Here is an 8363-nt window from a genome sequence, read left to right on the forward strand (position 1 = left end):
CTCCCAACAAATGCCCTCTTATGTGCAAAGACCCCTTTCCCCCATGATAATCCTTTCCCCCATAATAATATCTTCCAGGAATGGATTTCTCTTCCTAGGAGTAGCTTTCTCTCACTTCCTGTTGTCTCACCCTGTTCTTAACTATGAGTCATTTGTAAGTCATGTGTTTGTAATATTACATTCTAATGATAGAGTATATCTAGTGCAACAGCATTGTGTGCTATTGATACTTACTTACTTAGGCAATCCCTCGTAGTTCAAGGATGATGGTCCTCAAAGTGTAGTGGCTTGGCGGTGGGTCCATAGGTGGCTATGGAGCCCTATTCCTGATCTGCATGTTCTCCTGTAGTAAGGACATCGGTTTCCAGACAGAAGGTGGTTGTGGTCAGGGTTGACTTAATGCACCTTCTTCTTGGCACGTTTCTCCCTTTCGCTCTCCATTTTTCCCTCTTCAAATTCTACAGCACTGCTGGTCACAGCTGACCTCCAGCTGGAGCGCTCAAGGGCCAGGGCTTCCCAGTTCTCGGTGTCTATGCCACAGGTTTTGAGGTTGGCTTTAAGCCTATCTTTAAATCTCTTTTCCTGTCCACCAACATTTTGTTTTCAATTCTTGAGTTCGGAGTAGAGTAACTGCTTTGGGAGACTGTGATCTTTGGGCATCCGGACAACGTGGCCGGTCCAGCGGAGTTGATGGCAGAGGACCATTGCTTCAGTGCTGGTGGTCTTTGCTTCTTCCAGCACGCTGACATTTGTCTGCCTGTCTTCCCAAGAGATTTGCAGGATTTTTCAGAGGCAATGCTGATGGAATCGTTCCAGGAGTTGCGTATGACGTCTGTAGACAGTCCACGTTTCGCAGGCATATAGCAGGGTTGGGAGGAGTGCAAAAGCATTGTGTGCTACTGATAGACTTACATTAACTAAACAAAAGGAGAAGCTGCTGTATAACACAACAATAGCATCGACAACAGCTGGATCCCATTTGCAATCCACTGCTGTGATTGCAAAACTGGTAACCTTGAGTATCATGGATTTATAATGATCTCTCAACAGATCACAAATAGTATCTGGCAACCCGCCCATCTAATGAAGCCTCCCAAGAAATACAAGCAGATGTTGCAATATAATGGGCAGCATAATGAATACAGAGCTAGATTTTCCACTTTTTTAGACAGGTTCTTGCCTTGGCCTTCCTCTGAGACTGAGAAAATATCACCTATGGAAATCAATTGAATGCCCTTGGGCAGGTCACACTCTCTCACCCTCAGACAATGGCAAACCTCCCCTAGATGAAGCTTGCCATGACTTGAAAAGCACACAAAATCAATGATTACAAGGAAAAAATGAAATGCAAAGATACAGAATGGGGGACAATGCCTGGCTGATGGAATCAAACTCCCCACCACCATTTGGGCATATTGGGTATGTGTGCCAAATTTGTGCCAGTGAATGTGAATACATCCTGCATATCGGATATTTACATTATGATTCATAACAGTAGCAAAATTACAGATTTTTAGTAGCAATTAAAATAATTTCATGGTTGGGGAACTGTATTAATACAGGTCCACAACATGAGGAACTGTATTAAGGGGTCGCGGCATTAGGAAGATTGAGAAGCAGTGCTCTACATCAAAGAATGAATGCAGTTTGGCATCATTTTTACTGCCAAGGCTCAATACGATGGAATCACCTTGAAGAACTGCAACAACCAGAATTTCACAGCACTGAGCCATCAGAGTTAAAGTGAAGTTGAACTGCATTCATTCTTCAATTTACATGCACCCATAGACTCAGACTCCATAGGAAAGGATCACAGAAGGCTTGCTTTATGGGTTTTTTTTCCATGTCAGGAGCAACTAACTAACAAAATGAAGTTCAACAGTGATAAATGCAAGATACTCCACTTAGGCAGGAAAAACGAAATGTAAAGAGACAGAATGGGGGACAATGCCTGGCTCGAGAGCAGTACGTGTGAAAAAGATCTTGGAGTCCTCGTGGACAACAAGTTAAACATGAGCCAACAATGTGATGTGGCGGCAAAAAAAGCCAATGGGATGTTGGCCTGCATCAAGAGGAGCCTAGTGTCTAGATCTAGGGAAGTCCTGCTCCCCATGCTCTATTCCGCTTTGGTTAGACCACACCTGGAATATTGTGTCCAATTCTGGGCACCACAATTCAAGAGAGATATTGACAAGCTGGAATGTGTCCAGAGGAGGGCGACTCAAATGATCATGGGTCTGGAGAACAAGCTCTATGAGGAGCGGCTTAAGGAGCTGGGCATGTTTAGCCTGCAGAAGAGAAGGCAGTGAGGAGACATGATAGCCATGTATAAATATGTGAGAGGAAGTCATAGGAAGGAGGGAGCAAGCTTGTTTTCTGCTTCCATGGAGACTAGGACACGAAACAATGGCTTCAAACTACAAGAAAGGAGATTCCATCTGAACATGAAGAAGAACTGAAGAACTTCCTGACTGTGAGAGCCGTTCAACAGTGGAACTCTTTGCCCTGGAGTGTGGTGGAGGCTCCTTCTTTGGAAGCTTTTAAACAGAGGCTGGATGGCCATCTGTCAGGGGTGATTTGAATGCAATATTCCTGCTTCTTGGCAGAATGGGGTTGGACTGGATGACCCAGGAGGTCTCTTCTATGATTGCAGGAAAGGTGGCTTTTTGATTTTTTTTCCCCGTGGCAGGAGCAACTTCAGAAACTGCAAGCTCCACCAATTTATCAATTTTTCCTGTAGGGATTGCCTTGAAAAACTTCAAGTTGCTTCTAGTGTGAGAGAATTGGCTGTCTGCAAGGATGTTGCCCAGAGGGACGCGTGGATGTTTTGATGTTTTACCATGCTTATGGGGAGCTGGAGCTGACAGAGGGAGCTCATCCGCACTCTCCCCGGATTCGAACCTGTGACTCGTCTGTCTTCAGCCCTGCCGGCACAAGGGTTTAACCCAGTGCACCACTGAAACCAAAATAGTGTTATGGATAGTAAAGTAATGCCTTGAAAAGCCCTCTTTGGCCTTTCAAGGTCCATTTGCCTGGAGGCTGAAGGTCAAAACTCAGCCATTGCAAAGAGGTTTGACCATTAGGGTCATTGTACCACTTAATCTTACTGGATATCCTCATCTCTTAGGGCTGATGAGGCAATTATGGTGCGATGCCTTTTCATGTGCCTTTCGGGCTCCGCCTGGCAATTTGCCGGGATAGAATCATAGAATCAAAGAGTTGGAAGAGACCTCCTGGGCCATCCAGTCCAACCCCATTCTGCCAAGAAGCAGGAATATTGCATTCAAATCACCCCTGACAGATGGCCATCCAGCCTCTGCTTAAAAGCTTCCAAAGAAGGAGCCTCCACCACACTCCGGGGCAGAGAGTTCCACTGCTGAACGGCTCTCACAGTCAGGAAGTTCTTCCTCATGTTCAGATGGAATCTCCTCTCTTGTAGTTTGAAGCCATTGTTCCGCGTCCTAGTCTCCAAGGAAGCAGAAAACAAGCTTGCTCCCTCCTCCCTGTGGCTTCCTCTCACATACTTATACATGGCTATCATGTTTCCTCTCAGCCTTCTCTTCTTCAGGCTAAACATGCCCAGTTCCCTAAGCCGCTCCTCATAGGGCTTGTTCTCCAGACCCTTGATCATTTGAGTCGCCCTCCTCTGGACACATTCCAGCTTGGACACAATATTCCAGGTGTGGTCTAACCAAAGCAGAATAGAGGGGTAGCATTATTTCCTTAGATCTAGACACTATGCTCCTATTCATGCAGGCTTTTTTTGCCGCCACATCACATTGTTGGCTCATGTTTAACTTCCTGTCCACAAGGACTCCAAGATCTTTTTCACATGTACTGCTCTCGAGCCAGGCATTGTCCCCCATTCTGTATCTTTGCATTTCATTTTTCCTGCCAAAGTGGAGTATCTTGCATTTGTCACTGTTGAACTTCATTTTGTTAGTTTTGGCCCATCATCTCTCTAATCTGTCAAGATCGTTTTGAATCCTGCTCCTGTCCTCTGGACTATTGGCTATCCCTCCCAATTTGGTGTCGTCTGCAAACTTGATGATCATGCCTTCTAGCCCTTCATCTAAGTCATTAATAAAGATGTTGAATAATTGAAGGCTTTCTTCCCCACTTGCAATGACTTCTGAATACAAATGGCACAAGCCCTCTGACCAGATTGCAAAGAAGAAAAAGGTGGTGTCAAGGGGAAGTCTGGTTACTCTGGAAAGCCAAAAGAGATCCGAAAATTACATTTTTTCACACCCAGCTGTCCACATCTTTCTTGGGGGAAAGGGGGCTAGTTACACATCCCATTCTTTGGTTCTTGCCTTCTATTTGATCAATGTGGGGATGCTTTGGGGGGAAAGCCCTGGAAATGCCCAAAAGGGGAAGAATGGGGCAAAACCAATCAGTCGCCACCTGTATTGAAACCCAAATAAATTGGAAACATTTACAGGAAGAGGAGGATTTCCCCTCTCTTTCAAGTTACTTTGCTTAAAAGGCCTAAAGTGTGTTCACAGTTGGAGGAATATATGGGAAGTCTGCTTTTTATGGGGCCTTTGAGTGAGTAGAGTCCTCCACTTTTCCCAGAAAAAACCTCAATTTCCACCAGATGTATGACTAGCCCCCTTTCCCATCATCCATTCATCCACTATATAGGAAAATACAGATATTCCATAATCAAAAAAATCTTCTTGTACCAAAGATTTCAGATAAGGGAGACTCATCTAGTGTTCACTTATCATTTGCAAATGTCCTTCTTAGAAAGCCTCCATGTGCTGGTATGGCTGTACCATGAGCTCCAACTTTATTTTCTTTCTGTTATTTGTTTGCAGTCATAGGGCAGGCCTCCTGTCCATCATAATTAAGCTTTGGTTCCGCCCCTTGTTTGGGGCTCTGGGAGGGAAAGGAGACATTTTTTGGGCAGTCTCACACAAGGAAGCTAAGCTATAGGATGTAGACTACCTCATCCCGTAGAAAAGCTTCTTTTCTCAAGAGCATCCAGGGAAAAATAACATCCGGGGATACAGAAGCAGAAATTCCAGGAGAAAGGTCCCAAAAGCTCTGGCTTAGAGCTCACAGCCTCTCAGCCTCACAGCATCAGAGGGAACAGCCCTGAAGTTTCTAAGAATTCTCAAAGGGAGAACAGCATTACAGACCCACGGAACTCCAGCTGAAATATCTTCAAGCCTCGGCTGGTAGGTCTACTCGATACCCAGACGCATTTGGAGTCGGTAGTAGGTCCCACACCGATGAGGCATAGATAGAAAGCAGCCTGGGAGAGGTTGAAAAGGGTTTTTCCTACAGAGAAAGTTTAGTTAATTAAAGTCAAGTGCCAGTCCATTGAGGACTAGACTAAGAAAGCCTTGAAGTGTTGTTTGAAACTTTGAAGATTTGTTGTTTGTTCCATAATAAAGACTTTGTTGTATCATTAAAGACTCTAAAGACCATCACTTCAGAAAAATCCCTGAGAACCTCTCTTTGAGGCGCCCCTGGCTTCCCGCTGGGCTTAAAGTATATGTCCTATAGAAAGGTACAGCTATTACAGGCCCAGCGCGCGACAGAACAGAGACTCCTCCATTGTTTACTTATTGTTTGCAAATGTCCTTCTGAGAGAGCCTACAGGTGGGTTGGATTGCCAGTCCCATCATCCTCCAGATTATGGGTGTTTTAGTTGTTTTTGGAGCTGTAGTGGCACAGTGGGTGAATCCGCTGAGCTGCAGAACTTGCTGACCAAAAGTTTGGCGGTTCGAATCTGCGGAGGTGAGCTCCCATCATTAGCCCCAGCTTCTGCAAACCCAGCAGTTCAAAAACATGCAAATGTGAGTATATCAATAGGTACTGTTCTGGCAGGAAGGTAACAGCACTCCATGCAGTCATGCTGGCCACATGACCTTGGAGGTGTCTACGGACAACACCAGTTCTTCGGCACAGAAATGGAGATGAGCATCATCTCCCAGATCGGACTCAACTGCATTTAATGTTAAAGGGAAACTTTTACTTATAGTTGTTTTGTTTGCAGCTTCTCAGTGTCTTTTAGAGTCTTGGAATGTTGGAAAGAAGAGATGATTTGGGTTAAAACTCTAATGAATATGCATTGAAAATAAATGTAAAAATACTAATTACATGCTTCCAGCCACATCCTTGAGTGAGCTAGGAATACAAGGAGTAATATCTATTCAGAGCATTTGTTAGACGAACTACAGTGGAACAGGGTGAGTATAATGTTCTCTTATAATGCTTTCCTTGTGCATTTAACACACAAGGACACACTTCCGCACAGTTCCTGACATGTTTCTCCATGTCTCAACCAGCCCGTAGTTGAATCCCTGGCAGCCGCATAATGTTGGCTGGGTTTCAAGGCAAACAACACCTTCAGAGCAGTAGACCAGGTATGAGCAAACTTGGGCCCTCCAGGTGTTTTGGACTTCAACTCCCACAATTCCTAACAGCCGATAGGCTGTTAGGAATTGTGGGAGTTGAAGTCCAAAACACCTGGAGGGCCCAAGTTCGCCCATGCCTGCAGTAGACAATAATACGAGGGTTGAATGAAAAGTAATGCCTCCACCTTCATTACTTGGGTTTGGATGGGAATATTTTAATAAATCAAACACAGAAATAATCCTTAGGATGTGCTCTTTAACTACTGGAGAACAAGCCCTATGAGGAGCGGCTTAAGGAGCTGGTCATATTTAGCCTGAAGAAGAGAAGGCTGAGAGGAGACATGATAGCCATGTATAAATATGTGAGAGGAAGCCACAGGGAGGAGGAGGGAGCAAGCTTGTTTTCTGCTTCCTTGGAGACTAGGACGCAATGGAACAATGGCTTCAAACTACAAGAAAGGAGATTCCATTTGAACATGAGGAAGAACTTCCTGACTGTGAGAGCCGTTCGGCAGTGGAACTCTCTGCCCCGGAGTGTGGTGGAGGCTCCTTCTTTGGAAGCTTTTAAACAGAGGCTGGATGGCCATTTGTCAAGGGTGATTTGAATGCAAAATTCCTGCTTCTTGGCAGAATGGGGTTGGACTGGATGGCCCATGAGGTCTCTTCCAACTCTTTGATTCTGTGATTCTATACTACTATTCGCTTTTCGACATAATCACCAGATAATTGGATGCACTTCTGCCAATGATGTACAAGTTTTCTGAAGCTGTCACGGAAGAAGTAGACACTCTGTTTCTGCAACCCATTGTGCACAGATCTTCCGCAACTCATCATGGACAGACCTCACTACCTCTGAGGATGCTTGCCATAGATACAGGCAAAACGTCAGGAGAGAATGCCTCTAGAACAAGGCCATATAGCCCAAAAAAACCTACAACAACCCAGATCTTCTGATAGCCAAGCAAAGCAATAATGTGACCCACACGTTCTTGTGAAATGCCAGTTATGCTTGAAATTTCTCTCTGAGTGATGCAACAATCGTCCTGAATGAATCTGTCAACCTTTTGCTTGTGAAACTCGGTGGTTGCTGTCACAGTACGTCCAACTCTTTGTTTGTCACACAAGTCAGATGTTCCCACGTCAACATCTTTAAACTTTCTCGTCTAACGACGCACAGTACTCACATCAACACAATCACCATAAACAGCTTGCATTCTCTGATGAATTTCCTTTGGGGTGACACCTTCTGCTGTCAAGAATTCAATGACTGCATGTTGCTTGAGTCGCTTTGACCAACCGTCTGCACAGGATTCCATACTTCGCACTTTGACAAAACAACCGTTCAATGCTAAGTCTTCCCACCAAAATGGAACTGTAGATGAGAGTCTATTGAACAAGCCAGTACCTGCTGCATACCAGTACTGCCATCTGTTGAGGAGTTACGAAGTTGGAGGCATTACTTTTCATTCAACCCTTGTATCATAAAGTCAGGGTTGACTGAGACTTAACAGTTTCAGTTCTAGATTCACACCATGCAGATACATTTATGCACACATAAACATATACAAGACGCCATACACACCATAGAGGAAACTCTGCATGAAACAAAAAACAACAATGCATTTTCTTCTATAGTATTTAAGCATATATATTTTTATTTATTAGCATTTCTCTGTTTGTAAAAAATAAATATTACCTGGGATCAGTGCTACAAAGAATTGTTCTACTTTTCGAGCCTCTTTAGTCATGTTGTTAACGCCAAGACAAAAGTCCTGCTACAGGATCATGGATTAATACTAGTCTTTCTGTTATCCAAAAAGCAACGGGAGCCGTGTTGATGTCCTGAATTCGTGAGAAGGGTAAGGCATGGCTGTTAGGGATTCCTCATCTTCGGAGGAGGAAGGGGAGCAGGGAAGTGCTCAGGAATTGGAGGGAGAAGAAGAATCAGACGATGAGGGCTTGAAAGTGCCCACATTTCTAAAGAGACAGAGC

This window comes from Anolis sagrei, chromosome 4 (assembly GCF_037176765.1).
Source record: "Anolis sagrei isolate rAnoSag1 chromosome 4, rAnoSag1.mat, whole genome shotgun sequence".
In the NCBI taxonomy this organism is placed as follows: domain Eukaryota; kingdom Metazoa; phylum Chordata; class Lepidosauria; order Squamata; family Dactyloidae; genus Anolis; species Anolis sagrei.